Raw genomic sequence first — 22,991 nt, 5'->3', positions numbered from 1 at the left:
CTTGGTGATTTAACTTACTCCCTTACAGATAAGTGTCCACACCTCATTCTTTCAAAATGCAACTTTAACATAATGTTCTCTTTTATTACATTGATTAGTTTAAGTATGGTTTATATGTAGTCTGTTGTTTTTCACACATCTAATCTACCCTGAGTAAGATAACAGATCAGACAACAGGCAATTTTATACAGATCATAGATCATTGCTTCTTTACAAAACGTCTTCAGTGGGGCATCCTTTGCTGTTTTGCTGTAACACATCATTATTTATGAAGACACAGACTAATATTCCCTGTAGGTGTGTTGCTTACTAATTGGACTTATCATAGACTATTTACAGGCCCTGAGTATGTTTTGTTACTATGTTTTGTAATTCTGTTTCTATTGTAGATATGTTAGGTTTTAATTAGGTTTTTTGGATATTAATTTTTCCAGCTATTAGATCAAAGAAAGGGGAGATTTGGGATCTCTGAGAAGCCTGTAAAATGATTTTGTTCTACCTGTGATGTAAGCATGTTTGCATTCCTGGCAACTAAAAGTCAAACAAATTGTCTGTTTGAGAAGTGGAGCTTCTAAAATCATAGGCTGTTATGGTCCTAAGGGAATCTTAAAACACAGGCAGAGACTGGCTATGAAAAGGAAAGGAAAAACTTGTGTCACTGTTTAAACAATAGACTTCTTTCATGTGGAGGACCTAGATGTCTGTTAATTACCAACTGGCTTGAGGGTTTTGGAGTCTGGCCCAATATGCTGAAACTCTTAACCATCCACTAGCTGGCATATCCTTCAAGGTCTGCATTTGGAGACTGGTAATGTAATGGATTTCATCTTTATAGACTGTTTATGTAGTAGAAACATTTTAATTTTTAGATATATTTCTGTCTTGCAGTCTCAGTATTCATTGCCAGCATAGATTCCAGGCAGTTGCATGAACACAGAAAGAAAGGACTGGTTTAAATGTTAGATAATGCTGGACTGGGTTGAGCAGCATGCATGGTCTTTGCTGTGCCACAGCCCCACCACAATACACTGATCAAGGCCTAAAAGTGCGTCCTCTAATTTTGGGTGACTCGGATGAATTAACAAGATCTGAAAGCCTGTGATTACAGTTGTACTTGAAAGGGCCTAAGATCTCTGGAAACCAGGCAGTAGATGTACATGATGAAAGGAACCCACAGTAAATGGATGCCTAACAGCCTTTTTATCTTCATTTCTCCATGTGAACATAACTATATATTTGTCTGAAATAAATTTTAACTGGTATTTTCTGAAGTAAAGCTAGTGGTTGTAAAGTATTCTGACCCTTTTGATGGGCTCTGTTTGTGCGTTTGCATGCAGATTAAAGTATGTGCACAAAGTATTTTCATTAAACAAAGATGTAGCAGACAAAAATTTCTAAGCAATCTTCAAGATTTATTGAACTTGCGATGTTCCCACTCTTAAGAGATGTTCTGTGGAGTGCTCCACAACTGCTTTTCGATTTGCCTTTTATTTTTTGAATCAAAGCACAAAGGAAGCTGTCCTTGTGATGCCAGCTGATGTAAAGCTGATTGGTTAGTGCTGGTCTTGGTAGCAGCTGTACAAAGGCAAAGGAGTGAGTGCCCGGCATAGAATTGGACCTGACCTAATGAAAGCCATCAAAGGGATGCATATGGCACAAAGTTGAAGTCATTATTGTGTGTAGATGGAATAACGGCTTTCAAATAAAACTGAAACCTGTAAGATTTCAAATATACTGAAAGGAATTTGAATACAACCATAGAAAACGGGGTGAATACATGTTGCGGTGTAGAGGCTCAACAATAGGGCTCTTAAAAATAATATTCTAGACTAAATAGCCCTTAGTCACAGCCTTCTGTGGGAAAACTAATCTAGCTGAAGAAAACCCTGGGTTTTTTAGCTGTTCGTTTTTCCTGATCCAGTTCACTGTGCTGCATCAGCAGTTGGTTTGGCCTAACTTTGTAGAGGTGTGGAAACCTGGAATGCCCCATCCCTGGAAACATTCAAGGCCAAGTTCGACGGGGCTCTGAGCAACCTGATCTAGTTGAAGATGTCCCTGCCCATGGCAGGGGGGTTGGACTAGATGATCTGTAAAGGTGCCTTCCAACCCAAACTATTCTATGAAACTGGCAGTAAGGTGTGGAGAATAGGAGGAGCAAGGATGGGAAGCAGTATTGTCCTAGTAATATTTATTGCATTTGGTTCTGTTAATAGGCATTATGAAGGGTCAGGGAAGCCACGGTCCCCTGAACTTTTTAAATTGGCGCTGGCAAAGAAAGACAGTTCTCTTCTCCCTGTGCTTCTCAGCCCTCCCCTGTTCATTTGTGTCATTGCTCAGGGAACTGGTTGGGATTTAAAAAAAAAGTTACTTATTTGGCTCAGCTAATTTTATCTGAATAACTTTCCCCATCTAATTTGCTCTGCAGCCACTTGGTGTTTCTGCTTCTCTAAGGGAATTGGAAGTAGCCCAGGGGCAAAATGAGCATCTGGAGATAGATGGATGGCTTTCTAATTTTATTGTTGGTGTCATTTATCCCAGTTTAAAGTGTTTGTACAACTACTTCTTTACTGTGAGCAAAGTGCTGGTATGGGCAGAACACTTATTGTGTCCAGGTTATTGCAGATGGTCTTCATCACCCAGCAGAGCTGTCCTAAGCCTGGACCTCTCTGTGTTCTCAGTTGTGCTAGATCAAAAACCCCTCCTGCTTTTTACAGACAGTGGAGGAGAACGGGCTTCTTTTGGGGACAACTGAATTTAACTTCATTATTATTTTTTTCTGTAAAATTCGTGAATGACTGGAACCAAAGAAGCTATGTTGCAAATGTGTGAGACGTCCTTTCAGCAGCACTGAATAAGCAAAGTGAACTGTGGGCCCAAACCTTTGCAACCCTTTTTCATAAAAAATGTTACTTAAGTGACTCTAATGTATGAACTCGGTGCTCCTTTCACAGAAGTGGATACATACGCTATTTGTTACAAAGTAATACCAAAACCAATTTAGATTGCATGCAGACTGAAATCTTAAAAAAACCAAAAAACCAAAAACAAACAACACCCCCCCCAAAAAAAAAACCCAAAACTTTAGTAAGATTGAGTCCTGCTAGAAAAATAGATTTCATGTATATCTGCCAAAAAAAGAAATGTCCACCAAATACTGCTGGTTAGCATAGTTTAGTGCACAGATATGGTTTCTGTCAAATTTGTGATCACAGAATCACAGAATCGTATAGGTTGGAAAAGACCTTTAAGATCATTGAGTCCAACTGTAAACCTAACATTAACAAGACCACCACTATACCATGTCCCTAAGCACCTGATCCAAACGTCTTTTAAATACTTCCAGATGAACCAGTTAAGTGGGTTGTGGTTTGGTAGTATAACTTTTAAGTAAAGGATTAGTTTTAAGATGAATTGATTTTGTTAATGAATTCATAGCAAGGCACTACATCCCTCGCAATAGCAGATCAAGATGTGTGGTTACAGCCTGGGTATAGGAATGAGGAAGAAGGGAGAGGATCTTTTTTTTTTTTAACTGTTTTTGCCACCACATACTTAAGCAATATTTTAAAATTGCATCCCCCCTCCTCCAAAAAAGTGTTCGTGGGTGGATGGATTTTTTTTTTCTTTTCTTTTCTTCTTTTAGTATTGTAGCCTGGATTGTCTATTTTAGAAATGATTGATAAAGGTAATTCCAAAAATTTCACCCAAGTTACACTTAGTAAGTCCGTCCACAGTTCCTCTCACTTCTCCAAAAGCTGCATTTTTAAGGGAAGAAAGAGGAGTTTGTTTTTTTCCAGTTGTGCCTGGGCGACTGATCGGTACTCCTCTGCAGTCATGCCGTTCCTAGAACTGGTGCAAGGGAGGTGATGGCAGGCAGGGCACGACTTCCTTTTTTGGCAGCAAAGTAATCTTAGAGCAACTTAATCAGTTGTGAAACAATATCTTTAAATTATTTTACAGCGTGAGTTTAAAAAAAACCTTCTGATAGCTCAGTAATGTTTGTGCCTTGTGTTTCCTCTTGCAACAGACAATGATTAAGATGGAAGAAAGTGCTGCTGCATAACTGGACTTCGAAATGTAGGGACAGTTGAGTGACAACTACTGGATTGGGTGATCTTTGTTAAAGACCCCATGTCAGTCTGGCATAAAGGCACTTGTACCAATTTATATGTACAAATTTATTGCAGCAAAGAATGCAGTTCACTTGCTCTCAAGTGTTGGAAGGAAATTGTGTGGGGCTTTTTAAGTAAGGGCACTGGAGATTACTGAAGATGGAGAGAGTAAAATAATGTGGAAAGAGAGTTCACTTCCAGCATCTGTAGTGATCCTAGCAACATGTAACATTCAGCTCTTTGTTACGCCTTTTTTTTTTAATATGTCAGCAGGGAGGCACGGCTGTATCAACTTTCCCTCCTCAGGTGTACCTTTTAATTATGTACTCTCACTTTCTGCCATTCACTGGCAGTCAAGCAGCTGTCTTTCACTTCTGCAAATAAGTAAAAGACTACCAATTCATGGCGGACATTGCCTACCTGTTGGTTTTGGATACAGGAGAAGCTGTCTGCAATACATTATTTATTTGCTGTTACAAATAAGGCACCAAATTGAAATTTATAGGGTGAGGGCAGGATTGCAGGGTGGTTGTAGTCATCTGTTAAGGTAAATATCATGTTTATCACATAGTCAGTCTCTGGGAAAAGTGCGGGTTTGGGTTTTTTTGTTCATTTTTGGTTGGGGGTTTTGTTGTTGGGGTTTTTTTGACAAATTGGTTAATGCATTAACATGCATTAACCAATTTGTCAAAAATTGGTTAAATTTTTGCAAATGAGCTAAGTAACACTGAACCTTCTGAACGCAAGCTTATTACATAGAAATTGTGTTGACCTTTGGTTCTACTTCGCCTCATCTGCAGGCCATTAATAGGTCTTGTCTTTTACATCACAATCCGTGCTTAGGTCTGTAACTGCCTGCGACATCTATACTCCTTTGCAAGCATTGCACACAGCCTTGGGCAAAATATGAAAGTAAAAGACAAAGTGCTTTTGGTCAAAGGCAGTTGGAATGAAGGCAGGTTTGAATGAACTCTGAGGTCAGACTGGCTTGGTAGTCTTTAGGATATGCACTGTTTGGAAAAGGTTTTTCCCTTCAAAAAAACCAACATTAGTGTAAGCTGCATGCCCCTACAATTCATCTGTGTTCCACCCTCTTTTGTCAGGGAAAGGAAGATATTGCCAGAGGATTTCCCGAGATATCCTCATGCTATTCTTGTTTCTTGGGCAGCAGTGAAATGCTAAAAAAAACATGCACAAAGATGTTGCCCATTGTTTTTCCTCTCTCTCGCTGAACTCTCTCTACCCTGTAAACTGAGTATCTCTTCATCGCAGTTGACAAGGTCATGGGAGAAGATGGCTGCAAAAGTATGTGACATTCCTGTCTTTGAGGATGGAAGACATGGGGGACTAAGCAAATCTTCAGTTCTGCATGATGTGATGTGCTGTTACATCACTAAAGTATTTCTAACATCATTTACAAGAGTATCTCTCAAAGTTGGGGCGGGGGGAAGTGTGAGAACATGTGGCTATCTAGAACGTGCAGAGCCAAATGCTAAAAAATAGTTTAAGCAAAGAAAGAGTACCATCTTGATTTAGAAGTGGTTCAAGGGCAGAAGCCAATATATAGGAATAAGTATAAGTAATTTTTTATAAAGAGGATTCAAGAAAACTCCTCAGATTTTCTTTAGGATCTGGGTCTAATGAGAAGTTCTAAAAATACCAGGAACAAAAAGAACAGTGGTATATGTCTGATGGCTGCACTAAAGTTGTCAACAACGATGCTCAAAAGACAGAACTGTTATGTACATCTGTAGTGAGAACGAAGCCGAATATTACAAATAATCACATAACGGTGAACAAATCCATCATATTAGAGCAATAAATAAAGACTGAAAGAACGCTTTTGAAAATTTGTGTTACAAATTTATGGAGACTGAGGAATTTTTTTTTAAATGGCTAATGTAAAACTGTCCAAAATCTTAACAACTGACATGTAGCAAGTGCTATTCGATATGATTAATAGAAAACAGATATTATAAAATGTCTAGTATATCAGTTAGGTTAAGGGTTTGGTCTCCTCTGTTTAAGAAACTGACTCCTGAAAATGTTACACTCAATGAAGAATCATTGAATTAAGACAAAATTTTCTGATGTTCAGTTGTTGGATGTTTGTTTGTAAAAAACCCAACCCCAAATGAACACAAAGTTGGAAGAAAATGCAAAATCCTTCCTGACAGTTTTATCTAGGCCGTGCAGAGTAGAAAAATGACAAATGATGGCATGGCCTCATGTATTTGATTGAATTAAAGAGCACATTAGCTGACTTTTTTGAAAGATGGACTCAAAGCTTTGGGAAGTTAATCACCATTGAAGGAAGGCTGGATGCACCTTAAGGATGAGGAACACTATCCTAAAAAACAGCACTGCAAGGTATCAAGGCTCAGGGGCAACAGTCAGTGGACAAGACGCTCCCTGTAGATAAGCGGCAGCCAAGAGCTGACAGTGGTTGAATACACTGAACGCAGAATGGGAGATTTCCTTCCCAATATTATTGACTGCACTTCTGAAATATAACCAGGTTTGATGGATTCACTTAAAGACATATTTTCAAATCAAAGTCAGTACTGGTTGTAGGTGTTGGAAGAACATATCTATACACTTAACGTAGACAGTGACGAAGAAGTAAATTCTGAGTTTGTTGAAGTGACTTGATCATGTACCTATGCATGAACACAATGGAGAGCCTTCAAAGAGCATACATTTGCAAATACAGGAGTCACAGCAGCAAGAAGCAGTAAGTAAAAAAGAATATGAACTTGCATAAAATGAAAAAATATTTTAAGTGATAACTAGTTAACTATTGCACTAGCTTATTGATGGACTCATAGTTCTCCAACACTTGAAATTAATGTCAAGATGCAAGATCTTTTAAAAAACTACTCTTGTTCAAGAAGCTGTTGAGCTACGTCAGACAATAATTCATGCTTTGTGGGAACCAGAGTAGATCTTTGCAATTTTTAAATTCCTTTGTTGGTAGTAACAACATTCATTTCTTGTTTGGAGAAGAAGAAATCTTTTTCAAATTTTTTTTCCAAATAAGGTCTTATTTCGTAAGTCTATAGGAAGCATTGGACCTCCCTGCAATTTAAGTTCTGTGTAAATTGTCAGAGATCCACATTATGTGTTACTTTTAAACTTCCTAACCATGTCATCTATAATCTTTTTAAATAGAAAAATGTAAAAATAGGTAGCGTGGTTGTTTGGTTAAATGACAAGGTATTAAATAGCTTAGGTTTATGTCTTCAGTTACTTGGCTAATACGCAGCTGTTTGGATACAGGTCTTTGTGTGCTGAAATCTTTCAATGGAAGCTCTTATGCTTGTGAAAGTAATTTTATCCTGTGATGACAGCTAATACTGTCTTGCTGTGGTCATGGAAATTTAAACTGGTATGATTCTTACTAGGTGACCTTCTCACAGCATTCTGCCTGCTCTCAGAAAACAAGCCGTTTCTTTTCCCTGGTACTTGGGTGGAAACTCCAAAATCGGCAATAATGCCAGACATAATTTTATGGCCTTATGAGCACTGCTGTTTTGAAAGAAATGTTTTGGGGACTTTTCTCTCTCAATTCCGCTATCAGACCTACAGCTCTGGCTCCTTGGGTTTGGGAATCTCTGCTGGATTTGGTAGATACGAAATCTTGTCTCCTTGTGATGCTAGCTTGGACATGACATTGAGGAATGTCATATGAGAGAGAGAATTGAGGTCTTGAATGCATATTTGATATTAGAAAATGTGTTCTGCCAGTGTTCAGACCCAGATAGCTTCTGACTATGATACGAGCATTATATTTTTGCAAAGATACTGGATAACTTGTCATGTATGGGCTGATACAGCTTGAGACTCCTTTTTCATTTGGGAGGGGGTACGCCTTACTCTCAGTGCTAATCATGACCTTTTTTTTTTTTATTGGACAGTAGCAGTTTTTTACCTTCCAGAAGTGTAGATTTTGATGGCAGATAAAGTTGTTTTGTGAATGCACAATGCAAAACCACACACACAGGAGAAAAATTATCAGTTGCTTCCATAGGAAGAGAGCAGATATGTAGACTACCATTAGCAAGAGAAAACTGTCACTTCTTAAACTGTTTCCAGAGGGTGCGACAATGCTTGTAAATATAGATCTGTGCCTGGCCTTTGCTGCCCTGGAGAAGTAACTAACTGGAATGCAGTAAATCGTTGATGGTGCTGATTTCTTGTTTGATCCCTCATCTAGAGAAAATAGCAGTCTCTGAGTTCTTGGCTGCTCAGTCTTGAGAGTCTGGAGCAATCTGTTGTATCTAAGTATTGCAGATATGATTTTAAAGTCCCCCAAGAAGAGGAACAGTTGCTCTTTTAGGATCTTTAAAGTGAACGGGTGTGGAGCCATTTGTAGCTATTTAGCATGGTGATTTTGGATGACATTTCAGGAAACCTCAAAGGTGCTAATTGCCAGAAGCAGAAGAAGAGTAGAGTGGTCATTATTCTGTTACATATTTCTTTTTCTACTTTGCACTTGGTCTCAGCTGCTCTTGGAGATGGAATTCGATTGAGCTTTGTCTGATCCGGAATGACAGTTCCTGTCTACTGACATTCTTTAACAGTACATTTTAAGAGTGCGCATCTTTGGGTGTTTGCTTGGTGCCACCTCAGTTTCCTCATACTAAAATGGGTGCCTCGCAGGAGTGTTTAACTTACGTTTCAAATTAAGCTTAATTTTGTTTGCAAGCTGTCTTGAGAGCACCTGATGAAAAATGCTTTAGACTTCTATAGTAGTGGTCAATAGAGGAAAAGTCTTAATCCCAAACCGCCTTCCACCTTGTCAGAAACAGAGCCACACATTATGTATAAAGAAATTATTGTCATCAAAATGCAGTTGATCTGCCTAGTATTTTCATTGCACGTCACCATTAGTGAGATGAATATGCACTAATACAGCTTTCAGCTTCAAGCACTATTAGGAAGTTTAAAGTTCTGGTTAGGAATGCTCCATTGTCTTTTACCACCAGGGAAGTCGTAGGGAACATAGACAGGGTTTTTCGCGTATGCAAGCATGTTGGAAGACGATGTCTTAACATGCAGTACCCCATGCTGTCTTACTAACTCATGTCTAACATTAAGAAAATTGCTTGCTGAAGTTACGTGGAAACCAGCAACTAAATTCCGTATTTGCAAGACTAAACAGTATTAATATTGTTTGAATATTTCAGAAATGCGTAATGGCAGATAAATGCCCTTATACACATGAAAGACTTTCGCAATCTCGTGGAAAAAAGTGCTAGCAGTGATGCAAGGACTGTCTTCCAGCATACTAGGCAGCGAGGGCTTATTTGGCCATGTATAACTTTTGTTTGTTGCTACTGCAAAGAACTTTTTTTTTTTTTAGTGTGCTGCAATACAAACTGTAAGATTGGGCCTCTCGTGGTACACGTGTGATGAGAGGTTAAGTTTTAGATCTTCAGCAAAGCTCTTTTTGTTGTTCCTTCTGAAATGAACTTTCCTTTTCACATTTTTAATTCTGTGAATGGACCTTAAACAAACATGGCCACTGAAGTGGCTGACTATACAGAGCTGGGATAGAAGCAGTTTGGAGAGCTGAAGACTTTAATTATATTAAAAATACCTGCTCAGCTCTTCAGGGAGTTGCTGATTTTGGAGGACTGGTTTCTGTTTGCATACGTCCACAGGTGAAAAGCGTGATGTTGTCATGAGTTCACTGTTCCTCCACTCCTAAAAGTGGGAGCGCAGGTATGGTTCTTAACTGTTTTATGTTGGGACACAGCAGATAAGGGATGCAATTAACATTTTATAAGTGACTCTTTAGAGCAGGCATAAAATTTTTCATCTGCTTTATTTTTCAGCTGTTGGGGCTTTAGTAACCCCCTGTTTAGACGTAATTCCTGTTTGGAGGGGGGAATGTGCAAGGAAAGGGATTCATTTTAGCTGACTTTGTCTAGGGATGGAACTGATGGATGCCTTTTAAAATGAGTAAAACTTTAAATATGCTAGCCTGTACATAAAGTATTTAATACATAAAGGTTTCTGGTAGAAAGGCCAGTGTCAATGTGTGATTGCTGGAGGGATGTATACATGAATAATATGTTCAGTAAAAACTCCTGAGCAGTTTTAAGAGTTAGTGCAGATCTTAAAAAAAAAAAAAAAAACAAACCACAAAACATCTTAGCAATTGTTTATATTTGCATTAAATAAAACAGGAAGGAAAAGGCAGTATGTGCTTAAAAGCACTAGAGGGAGCCAGGAGGAAGAAGAGGGGAAAACCATTGAAGATATGTTTGCATTTTTAGGAATAGCTTGTACAAAGCATCCATATACATCCTCCCACTTACTTCAGCTAAAATGCAGCTACAGGTCGGCCGCTGCCTCTGGCTGTTCTCTGTTCCCCCACGCTTCACTCAAGAAATTTCAATTTTCTAGTCCTGAGAGACACCAGAAGATTTGCTGCTTTTTAAATGGCCATAGGGAAAACCACCTGCCCCTCTGTACACTGCACCCCTTTTTTGCCTTGCTTTGTATTTGGATGAGCAGCCAAATGCTAATTTGCCTTTTGGTGCTGGTGGCTGTTTTGGGAGGACTGGTGTGTAGGCTCAGTTCTGAGCTTGTCTCCCTCCGAGATTATATGGGGGAGAAAAAGAGAAAGTGGGGGTGTTGGTGTATGTTTGTATTGGGGATCGATTAGATGAAGAAGAGTTTTAATGGCATTAATTTGGAGTGGCCACATTGCTCTTGCAGGGGATCTGAGGAAAATGACTGTGAGCTTGTAGAATAACATATAAGCACGGAGTTACTGTAAAGTCTCTCCTTTTATTTTATAAGGTTTTAGAAGTGTTGTTGGGCACACTTTTTATATTGCTTTGTTGTAAAGCTAAATGCCTTGAGTTAAAGTGTAACAGCTTTACGATGTAGATAATAGAAGTAATTTGGTTTTAGTGCCCCTCTACCCTGATAAACTGCCATAATGTTGATATCTTGGGATCTGTAAGAGTAGGATGAAATCCTGGGGGGGGGGAGGTTCTTTAGTTTTCAGGTTTTGGAGGGTGGGGGAATCCTTTTAGCATCCTAAAGTTTCTCCTCTTGATATCCAGTATTACACAATTAAACCTGTCACTGTGGAGAACTGAATTTTGATGGCCTGGGGCCTTGGCATTGAGCAATTTTGGGTGAAGGAAGAATGGATGATGATTATGATAATAATTATTATTATTATCATCTGAGGCTGCTTAGGGCTTTGGAATGCTGGAAGTAATCTCGGAGGAGGTAGACAGACTGGAAGTGGGTGATTAAATGAGCAGAATGAATATATATGTACTGCATGTTTATCATCTGCTGCTGTAATTTATTGCTACCACAGTCATTGTTCAAGATCCCTAATTTCTCTTTTCCACTTTAGAAAATAAATGGAAAGGGCAGGAATAATGGACTGGGTTTTTCTTCCTTTGGTCTTTATTAGATTGAATGATTTTAAGTTATGAAAGCAAGGACAAACATTTCTCAAAAGTACTCTAACCATTCTTTAGCCTGAGGACTCTGCTCACTTTAAAGGAAACAAATATAATGGAATTTAAATATGTGGAGGCTGGAGTCCTTTAGCAGTGCACAGAGATTTTTTTTTCAGTGTACTTTGAGACTATAAAGAATTGTTGGCTATTTGTAATTACATCATTCCAGATTTGAGATGGCTACAAATTAAGAATTGAAGAAAACATTTCTTTTGAAATATTTAATAACCTCTTGGCAACAAAAAAACCAAACAGGTAAGAGCACTAAGTAATTACAGGTTAATTCCTGTTGGATGGTCCAGGGCTTTTTCCTGTCATCTGAGAATTAACTGCACTGAAGATGAAAGAGAGTATTGGAATAGCAGAGAAATTTTTTTCCCCTGCCCCTTTAGCTACTCTGCTTCGTACTGTTTCTCCTGCTGCAATGCAGGTATGGGGGCAGGCGTGTTTCTTGCTCTCCTGGTGTGTAGAGGGCTCCTATTAAAGCCCAAAAGTATTTCCTCAGGTAGAAGACTGGCAGAGTTGGACTGTAAATTGAGCGCATATTCAATTTATTCCTCAGAACGAGGAAAACAGGCATATTTAGCCCGAAACAGAGGATAATAATTTTCTAGATAAATTTCTTATGCTTCCAAAGGGCGGCTTACTCAGAACGGTCTGTGAATACTTCAGGGAACTCAGTGATACACAGATTATCCAGTGGGGCCCCTTAATGTGCAACTAAAACAGCTTTTTTGTAATTATTCAATCTTTTTTGTGATTATTCAACTGCAGGGTAGCACCCACCAACGTTGAACTCCACGGGGCAAAAGAGGGGTGTCTTTTTACCTGTTGAAGTGTGGTGGATGCACTATGGAAAGGATATACTTTCCCTCAGGAGAGTTAGAGGAAAAAAGTTGTTCTCTTAAAAACACATAGTGGAAATTAATGACATGGCATACTTAGATTTTTGTGTTACCTTAGGATAAGCTGGTACCTTCAGTAGTAGCCCAAGGGCAGAGTTGTTATCATTTGACTTTCGCTATGGCGTTTACCCAAAGGCCGTGGTATCCGATAAAAAAGAAAGGGCCAACCCCAGAGTGGGTGTAAAGTGCCGCAGGGCGCAGTGCCCCTTCCCTCTCCCCACCAAGCTGGGGCAGAGCAAGGCACCCATGAAACGATGCCCGGTGCCAGTTTTTCCCCCCCAAGCCCTTCATGTCATGAAACGGCAGCCTGTGCTGGTTGTCCACATGCCCGCTAAGCTTCGTGGAGAAAGATGCCGCTTTGGAGAGTGGCTCGTCCCGCTCCGAGCTTGGCATCCACAGCGTCCCTCGCTGAGCTCTCTCTGGAGCTGGCCTAGAGAGGAAGCCTGGCTGGGGGTGTCTAACGTGAAGCCTTTAATTCTGTGCTGGAGGAGGATTTCACTACAGGTTTGGAGCAGAAATTGCCACTTGGTGTCACTTGTTGCAGCGCTTTTGGGTGCAGTGGGAGCAGCACTAGTGCCTGTTCCCAGCACTGTTCAGGGCAGTCCAAAAACGTGGGGCTGAGGTATCTTGATGATCTGGTAGGTAAAGCGTAAGCAGAAACGGTGGCGTGCTTTACAGATAAGTTGAGAGCACAAATCTGCTGATCTGAGGTCGGCTTGGCACCTCCTGTGCAAACGCAGGAGCAAACGCGGGGAGGTTAGGGGAGCAGGGACGACTTCTGCGTCTGAGCCCGGGAGGGACGGGCAAGTTGCTGATTGTTGGCTCTTCAAAGTGAGGATGTGGGATACTCCTGTTTGCCTCGGTTAGGAGCTGGGATGGCTACCAAAGGATGTTAGCCCTTTAAAAGGTGGCTGTTTCATCTGTATTCCTCAGAAATGAGGCTTCTCCTGCTTTTTTGGTTGCCTTTAATATAGGGCTGTGAATAGGTACTGCAAGTGAGCCCTAAATCAAGATCTGATGCAACTGTAGTGCTGGTATGCGGCAGGGGCTGAGATTAGCTCCCAGAGCAAATGTAGCATACAGAATTATTTTTAATAATGTAGGACTTTGTCTGGGCTTTGCCCTGAGGAAGAGGGGACGGGAGGTGAAATCTCCCCCCGAGCTGGCATCCTCAGCAGAAATACGTGCTGGGCTCTCGTCCCTGCTGGGGCTCAGCTGAGATCTGGGTGAGGATGGGATTTAAATCCCATCCTGCAGTGCCCGTGGTGGCTGGTAAAGCATCCTCCGTTCCCTGCTCTCAACGCTTGTTAGACAGCTGAGGGGGGGAAAGGCACTTGCCATTCCCTTTGGGAATATGTGGCGCTTGCTGAGCAATAGCTGCTGAGAGAGAAAAGTGAAGCATTAAAAATTCCTTTAATTGCATTTTGCTGTATTTGTGTGCTTGATAATAGCTGGTAGTACTTGTTTCAGAATACTTCAACTGTATGATTTTTTTTTTTTTTTTCCCCATCACATTAGCTTTTGAAAAAATACTTTAGCCTAATGTTTTTCTTCAGTGGGATCTAAATTTTGGTTAGAGTATACCGCAGGTTTTTTTTCCTCTCCAGTATTACTGTGGAAAAGTATTTGCATCTTTATGCTATAATATATAGTCAGGCAGGAAGTAGCTTAACTTCAGCTTCTCTGGGCAGGACTCCGATGAAAGATGTGGTGCGTGAGCATGTTGATTTTATTATTATCTTGTAACAACAACCCGTTGTTGGGCTCCCTTATTTGCATTCTCAGCAGGATGGCAAGGTGAATAATTTAATTCCAGCAGCCTCCGCCACGTGATGGTGCGAGGACCCGTCAGCGATGCCTCCCCTACACCGACAGACTTCAGAGGGGAATGGAAACTTACAGAAGTGATGCGAAATCGTCACATCTCCTCCCTTAACCCTGGAGAAATCTCTCGGCGGAGCGATCGCTTCTTCCCTTTGCTTTTCCACGCGTTCCTCTGACGTGGAGTTTGGGGGTGTGTGAGCCTGCGAGCAAGACGAGCGAGGGAGTGGGAAGCTGGGAGGGCGGTGGGGAAAAATGCACACCCAGCCACGGAGCTAGTCGGAGCAGGAACGGTGAGGAGCCGGAGAGAGGCTGGGAGTCTGGCTGCAGGCAGCGGGGAGTGGAAATTTACAGCTGCTTGTGAGTGCCTGGGCATCTTCAAGCGATCCTTTCTGCTAACGCTTTTCCAGAGGCTGACGGTCGCTTGGCAGAAGAAGAGCGGGAGGCCGAGTTGCGGGATCCCTTGTCTCTGCCACGTGTCGATAATCGGCAGGGAGGAAAAAGCAGAATTACATGGAAGATAACTGAAGGCGGCTGCTGGTGGCGTGGGCTGCGGGGAGGCGGCAGAGCTGTCTTCAGCACCTGGCCATGGGGCTGCGCAGGGCTGCCTAGGAGCTCCCACCTTTCTGCACACAGTAAGTGTCAGCCGACATGATGTCCCCCGAGTGAGAAAGTTAAGTGATTTAATAAAACTTTTCTTTTTCCAGTTAGCACCAGGCTTTTTGTAATAAACCGCTTGCCCGCTTGTTCTCGATAGTTACGCTGTTAGCTTTTTATAGCTTTGTAAACTGTGTTACCAGGAGTGGCTTTTTAAAGCAGGCAACCCTAAACAATACTCCTCCTGTTACATAAGGCGCTGGCTCCGCAACCAAGCGCTCCGTGTCCATGGAATATCTCTGGAAATGGCATTATTTACAGTGTGGTTTCCAAAAATAAAATATCTGCAATATATCATTTCTCTTGCTCCTCTTTGCTGACTGCCTGCAGCTGCAGCCTGGCTCTTGAGATGCAGAGGAATGAGCGTGTGGCCACTTGCATAAGACATTGGGAAATGGTTAGAGATGAGGGGAGGATGAGTGCGCGTGTGAACTGTCACAAGAAACGGCGTATGTAAATTAACCATCTCATTATTTATAGTCAATAGGTCTCATCAACCTGAAATGCTAATTCCGTGGAATGGGCTATTCATGAAGTCGTTAGCCGGCAGAACTTTCCTTGAGCTTAAGGGAAGTTTTTTTTTTCTGAGCAAAGATTCTTTCTTGGACTAATATAGTAGTAAAGTGAAATTAAAATTACTGCTATAGCAAATTATTTTAATGTGTTATGAAGCTACTGAAAGTAACACAGCAGGCTTGCTAAGGACATGGTCAAGTGAATGCTGTGTAGAGAGGTAACTTTCAGTAATATTGAACAAAAAGCAAAAATAGTATTCACGTTCCTCGCTAATGGGTTTAGAGGAAGTCCTATTCCCTCCTGGCTGCTGCCTATGTTATTTAAATTATATTACCAGTTTCCATTATTTCTACAGTTATTATTACTACTAGAACTGGAAATTTAACTTTGTTTCCCTTTTACTTAAGTAAATGAAAAGCTGTTAAGGGCTGTTCTGTTAGAATTGTGTGTACTTCAGAGACGTTAGCTAAGAGACCTCTTTCTGCATGACTGAGCTTGTGGGAGTTTTGCTATGGACTACAGTTAGGCATGGAATTGAATTCTTAATTTTTTAGGTTTGAAAGACCTCCATGGTGACAAATGGAAATAGGGATCCCAAATATTCTTGACTCATCAAGCCTGCAAATTTGGTGACTGTAAAACCACTGGTTTCTTATCTTTCTAGTTTTATTCAACATAAAGTAATAACCTACTACTTCTAGCTAGTTTGTTAGCATGAGTGGGAGAGCCTGTGTAATCCTGTGATACAGAGATGATTGATGCAGGTGTGAGTATGGTGCCACAAGACGCTGCTTCTGCGTGGCTTTAGAACCTGAATGTTACCTGGCATTGCAGTGTGTAAATGCTGGTTTGTAATAAATATTTTATAATAATAATAGATGTGGTAGCACAGGACTTGCTGCAATAAAAGGACACTAGGCAGCGAAGTCAAACACTCAAAAGGTTTCTAACTTGAAGTTTGGCATTTATCTGTGCCAATGTAGTCTGTTCTCTGTACCCTACTCAGGATACTTTCATAAAGTTTGTATCATCACACATTTATACCCCCTTTCCCATCATCACTGCCTCATTCTGGGTTTGGCTGGTGAACAGCTGAGCTGTAGCATCTCCTCCAGCAGCCCTGTCTCTCTACCCTCCTTTCATCCCCTTCTTCCCCTCTTGTGCTGGTACAGCTCTTTGTAAGACTGTGGGGAGAACTGGACTGGAAACCACTGTGGCCTTTTTTTCCCCCGCCAGGCTATTTTTTGTTAACCTGGGTCAGTTCCCTGACCTGGCTCACCATGTGGCCCTGCAAACAGCTGTACCACTCCAACAGAGGCTGTAGGGATGTGAATAGATGTGGAGCAGAGTGGCACTGTCATGGAACAAAGCGTTTATCAAACTGTGGCCTCAGTGACCAGATAGCTATTCGGTGTTTCATTTTATCCCCCGTATTTGCTGAGAGCCTATATAGGCTTTTTGTTTTTCATTGAATGGGCATTCAGGAACTCAATTAAAAATGGAATTATTAATTTCTTTGAGTGCTTCCATAGAACTACACCACAGCACTCAAGTGGAGCATCACCATGAATGCCTTCAGTTTCATAACAGCATTGAACAGCTATGTGATATTATTATTCTCATTCTGTAGAGGTGATCAGATTAACGGCAGAGCTGCCTACTTATTTTCCATGTCTGATCTTCAGGATGCTTGCCATCTGCTAAAAAAAGATGTTTGTGGCAATGGTAGGTGTTACTGCAATGTTTTGTGTGTTCAGGTGAAGTTTCAGCTAATATCCACCTTCATTCCAGGTCATGCAACAAGTAGCCAACAGCAAGGCTTATGATGAGTAATTTCTTGAGTTTTTGGAATAATTTTGTTGCCAAGCAGAGATAGCATTCATTCACCCTAACCGTAAACCTGTTCTCTCTTCTGTTAATCTTTTGTCTCATTTGCAATGTACCTTCCAAAATCTGCAGCTGATTGAGGATTTGCAGAGAAGTTACTTGCTGTGTAGCTCTGATTGCTTCTGAGTATCGAATGAAATGTGGGTCATGTGAGGGGACTGCACGGCGGAGGATGGATTGGACTTCTCCAGGTGATCATCACACATGGGGGCTTCCATCCCCTGGTTTGAGTACGTGACTGTAATTGCAACAACTTTCCCAAATATGGCAGGAGGGAGAAATAAGGAGGGAATAAAGCATCTCTTCCATTATGTAGAGACTGAATTAGGCAAAATTATGAAAAAAGTGTGCTGATTCAGGCCCCAAATATGTGGGTCTTAGGCACACTGGGGTGAATGGAAAATGAAGGTCTTTTTTTCCATTCAAGAAGCTCTCATCCCATATGAGTTATTGAAATGTTTTAATTCTGATCAATAAGTCAATGAAGGTTAGGAACTAAGACAAGACAGATGTCTGATACTTGAAGGGAAGGAAATTTTTTCACTCCTTCGTTTTTGAAGACCAAATGGCTTGTCTGGAGAAACGTCTGTGAAGAGTGCATGGATGGGCTCACGTGCTCTCTCCCGTTCTTGCCTTCATGGTCAGGAGGAAGTGTTTGTTACCAAGCTGCTTAACTGAGTCACTTCATAGTGGGATGGGCCAGTAGAGTGATGTTGCTGTCTGCGTTTTGCCTTCATCGTGCTTACAAGTTCAGCTGCGCTTTTGAGAAAGTATATGATTAAGAGCAAAGAAATTGGGGAGGGTGCCTATAAACAGCTAGATCTCTTACTGTACTTTATAGTTGTATTAAAGAGCTCAAGTTGCACTGATTTTTTTTTTTAGTGCATTCCCTTTATGAGCAGATAAACTGGCAAAAGAGGTATTTTGAAGACTGATAAAGTATAAGATTTGGTGTCAAATGATCTGTGTTTCATTCCTCACACAGCCACTGTTTTTTTTTTATGTGGCCTTAGGTAAGTCTTCTAATTTTCTGTGCTTCAGCTTCTCCCTTTGCAGAGGGGGCAGAGTAACAGCAGGTATATAGATTTTTTTGGAAGTGTGTTTTCCATCTTGGTTAAATGTTTGCAGAGTTGGAGGCCTCTGAGGGAAGGCATGCCCTGAGTATGAAGGAATGTTATGTTACCTTTGACAGGCTACTGAATACCCTAATACTCACGTCTTGTAAACCTCGTCCACCTCTGGATTCAACTTGCTGCTTTAGTCTGTGTGATATATTTTTTTCTTTCTTTCTGACTTGAACAGAAACAGCCAAACATTTAGAAAATGGTGCTTTAAAATTGCCTTTTGTTGTTTGTCACTTACCTAAAATTAAATCAGTGCCATTTTTTTCTCCCAAACAAACACAGAATTATATTCCCTGAAAGTATTTTTGTAAAAGTAGGGCTCATAAAATACGCTGGAGACTCTGGCTCTGGCGGCTGAAACATCCTGTTCATGCTGATGGCAACAGCAGACTTTGGAAACCACTGTTCCCACTACAGCCCTGCCAGGACGTTCCCCGTGCGACCAGGAGAGACAATCTCTGAGGCTGGGAGTCGGTCCGGTGAGATACAGCTGTTTCTTTCCTTAGTCTCATAAGCTCCTCGCAAGAGCACCAGTGAAATAACATCACAACTAAATGTTTCAGAAGTTGGCTGGTCCCCCGTTACAAATTCAGGAGTGTCCACAATGCATTTCTGATGTTATAAAAACATATGCTGTTGAATAACCATTAGATGGAAAAAGTTTTCCTAGAAAGTAGGAAAGAAAGGGGCTCATTCAGCCCTGTCCCTTGCTGCCAGACAGCAGTGTCAAAAATTTATGAACAGATGCTCTGTAGTGTGCCTGGTAGAGTAGGTAATTTCAAAATCTGAAAGCTCCAATGGTTGGAAACCTTTACATATTCAGCTTAAGTTTATTCATTGGCAGTTTATAGCCACTTGCTTCTGCATAAATAAAGTGTTATTGTTATTTGAGCTGAAATTACTTCTTGGGCTTCCCTGTATTTTCATTCTAAGCTTACCAAGGTGAGCACTTTTAGCCTCCTAGATATGCTGGTCTTCCCATTTTTCTGGCCAGCCTAGAGTCCTTCTCTGCACCCACTCTAATCTCTGTTAACTTGACTGCAGGTATTCAGGATCATGTACAATGTTCCATATGAAGTTCCATCAAGACTTTGTACAAAGGCATGCCTACCTTTGTATTTCTACTGGTTACTTTCTTAATTCATCATGGATTTGTGTTTGTCTTTCTCCTGTCTGTAAAATACCAATGTAGTCATCGGGTATCTGTTTTTGTCGTTTCTCATGGTAAGTCCTCAGCTTGAAACAGATATTCATAGAATCATAGAATAGTTTGGGTTGGAAGGGACCTTTAAAGCTCATCTAGTCCAACCCCCTTGCAATGAGCCCCTTTCAACTAGATTGGGTTGCTCAGAGCCCCAACCAACCTGACCTTGAATGTTTCCAGGGATGGGGCATCTACCATCTCTCTGTCTCTTCTCCCATTCAGCATTATCTGATACTTTTTACTCTTGTTTTTTATCCCATTTTTATTATCTCAGTCCTTGAGGCCATCCAGTTTCTCAGATAATGATATTCCAGTCCTCTTCTGTGTTGATAGTATCTTCCTATTTTGACTCACCACAATTTTTGGGTAGGCTCTTAATTCCTATGCCTCTCTAAATAAGATCCCATCCCCAAATTGCTCTTACCTTCTCAGATGATCAGTGGGCATGGTAATTGTCCTTCAACTAGTTTATTTTCTATTATATTCAATTCAGTGTATTTCCATGTCAGATGCATAGGTTCTACTGTGTTTTCTCTGTCTGAAAATAATATTCATAAGGGATTGTAGTATGAGCTACTTCTGGTAAGCCTGTGTTGCATTCTCTTCAGTTGTCATTCATCTTTGTGTTTCAGTTATTTTTAGACTGATTTATTGAGAAAACAAAGCTTATGTGGTCATACTGTCCATCTCTTATCCTACTTCTCCTCCCATGGTAACTTTTGAACTTACTGGCCAATGTCAAGCAACCTTGACAGAGGGCTAGATGCCTGGAAAATACTGAGTTCCAAAAAATGGACTGAAAATAAGTGATGAAAGGAATAGGGAATTTAAACCAAATTAGTGCCTTACCGAAGAGAAGACCTTCCAAATAAAGCTGAGAGAGCAGAGAGCTGATACAAGGAGGAGGACAGGGCAGAAATGCCCAGCTGTGTTAAGAGCTTTAGCAAGAGCTCATGCTTTCTTTGATGCTGGAGAATCCAATCATGAGGAGCAGAGCTAGAGGAGAGGGGTCCTTGTTTTGCCATGTGCCTCATGGAATAGCCAGTCATAAGACTAAGGAGTACAACTCCCAAGTCTTAGCAAAGTGACTTTACCCCCATTTGCTTCTACCTGTAATTGTGAGTAGCATGTGCCCCATAGGAGATTCTTGCATGGAGAGGCAAAAGGGACCATAACCTGCAGCTGCCAGTATGTATTTTCTGAAGTGATGGATCATCTTTTGTCAGATGCTGATGGGTTAAAAACAGTGTCCTGAAAAGTGGTAAAACCAAAAACATTCTTCTTTGCACATCTGGGGCTCTTCCCCTTTTTCTCTCTGTCTCCCTCCGCTTGCATATAGCGGATGCTTTGCTTTGTATGTAAGACTGATAAATGAAGTGAAGCGGAGACTTGGCTCTGTTCAGCAGAGGGATGAACTAAACAGCCTCTTGAGTCCCTTCCTGCTCTATTATCGGTGATTTCACTGTTGCGATTAGGACACTGGTAGGATATGAAGTGAAGAGAAATGGTAGTTTATCACTGAGCGATGCTGTGGTGACTTGGTGGTGAGACTGGAACTATACAGTGGAAAAGTGCTAGCCTGGCTGTTGGAGTTTTATGGCAAAATTCATGATTATTTAAATACAGACACCATAGTCTAGACAGTCTATGTAAGTTACTTTTTTGGAGGAAAATGTGTTTATAGTCAACATTTCAGTTAGAAATGTGGACTTCATTTTTTTAAAATCTGAACCGCTAGCTCATGAGTACTTCAATTTAAAAATGAAAGATCTCCTCCTCCTTTGCTTGTACTTGTGTGGAGACTTCTGAAAGGGGAAGATGAAGAGATGGCTTCAGCAACCTGAATAAACCTACCCCACCTTGGATGAAAATACTTCTTTTCTGAAATGCAATGTGCCTGTTAAGCTCCTGCTCTCAGACTCTCTCTCTCTCTTGCATCTTCACATCCTCATGCTGTGTCTTCACAGATAATAAAAACATGCAGAATCAGGTCCTTCTTGAAGCATGTTGTGAATTATTAATCTTCTAATTGCAGCATGTGCAGGATTATGGGGTTCTTGGCGCTTGCTAGCAGCTTTTAAACAAAGTTATTGTATAATACTGGCATCCCAGTCTTTTCCAGTGCTTGTATGTAGCTGAACATGCCCAAATGAGTTAGTCGTTAGTATAGCCCGTCTTCAGTCTTGCACGTTGTCAGGTTGAGGTGTGACTCTGCTCTGTTGCTAGTTGGATGGTGCTGCCAAAGCTTGCGGTTGCAAGCTCCGTGGGAGCAGGACTCCACAGTTGAGAGCTCAGCCAAGGAGTGAAGGTTATGTAGCCAAAATTGCAGAAATAAAAATGAGTTTGAACTGAACCGTGAGGAGCTTGAAAATGGAAATCTGAAAGTGGTGAGCTTTCAGATGCTGGACATGAAAATATTGCTGTAAAACTGACCTAGCAACAAATGGGAAGCTATATACAAATTCACCTACTCTGGACACTGTAAAGGAACTTTTGGTTTAAATAAGACATTTAAAAATATTTCCTGTGTGTCATAGAAACTGTGTAAAGATAATCTGCAAAAATATTTTGAAATGTTTTTATTTTTTATTTTTTTAAAGTACTCCTCTATGGTTTGAATTTTGTACTTGGCTGGTTTATATGGTTGCTATTTATGGTTGTAATAGAATGTGTATCTAATCTGGGTATTAATTCCATAGGATATTTGGGGATTAGTACCACATGGATGTATGGCACAAATGGGGTCATACTTCCTGGTGGACTCTGTAGTGTGTCAGTAGTAACAATGGAGCATGAGAGGACTGGGTTCTTTGGGACCGCTGGGTTTTCTTCTTTATACTGTGCGTATTGGGCTTGTTTAACTCTCTCCTTTAAAACCTCCTGTATAAAGCTTTTTTTAAATTGTAAAAGTTGAAGAAGAATAAGGAGACTGAAGTGGTTCGTGTATATATTTTTGTTTTCACAACTAATCTTGCAAATGTGTGTGGAGAGGGATGGTGATGGTTGTCTTTTGTTGTGGAAAAAGATGAAAGTTTGAGATTATTTTTGCCTTTTTTTTTTTTTTTAACTCTTCTTCGTTATTGTACAAACTGGAATGCAGTCCAGAATGGTGCTGTGCTCTCCCTGGAAAGTGGTACTGCCTTAACCAGAGCATATTCCCATCTGTAGTCTGTCCATTGACTTCAGTAGATCGTTGTATCGGACCCTCAGCAAAACCCATGGGAATGCACAACTTAATGCTGTGTAGGATCAGAAACTGAGCTACTTGG

The 22,991-nt window shown here is 40.8% G+C and overlaps 1 protein-coding gene across 6 annotated transcripts in view; it reads left to right on the top strand.

The window, feature by feature from the left end:
• The window catches only part of CAB39L (calcium binding protein 39 like), a 63,610-nt gene that overhangs the window by 3,450 nt on the left and 37,169 nt on the right, over positions 1-22,991 (top strand). For 2 of the 6 annotated variants that reach the window (XM_075489765.1, XM_075489773.1), the window contains exon 2: positions 14,745-15,007. The gene's annotated coding sequence lies outside the window, so the exon portion shown is untranslated. Of the gene's footprint in view, positions 1-14,204; positions 15,008-22,991 lie in introns of those variants that run through there. The other 4 variants (XM_075489781.1, XM_075489760.1, XM_075489743.1 and 1 more) reach the window with 4 other exon arrangements.

Source organism: Mycteria americana, chromosome 1, assembly GCF_035582795.1.
Source record: "Mycteria americana isolate JAX WOST 10 ecotype Jacksonville Zoo and Gardens chromosome 1, USCA_MyAme_1.0, whole genome shotgun sequence".
Taxonomy (NCBI): domain Eukaryota; kingdom Metazoa; phylum Chordata; class Aves; order Ciconiiformes; family Ciconiidae; genus Mycteria; species Mycteria americana.
The sequence above is the reverse complement of the archived record's forward strand: the minus strand, read 5'-3'. Positions and strand labels throughout refer to the sequence as shown.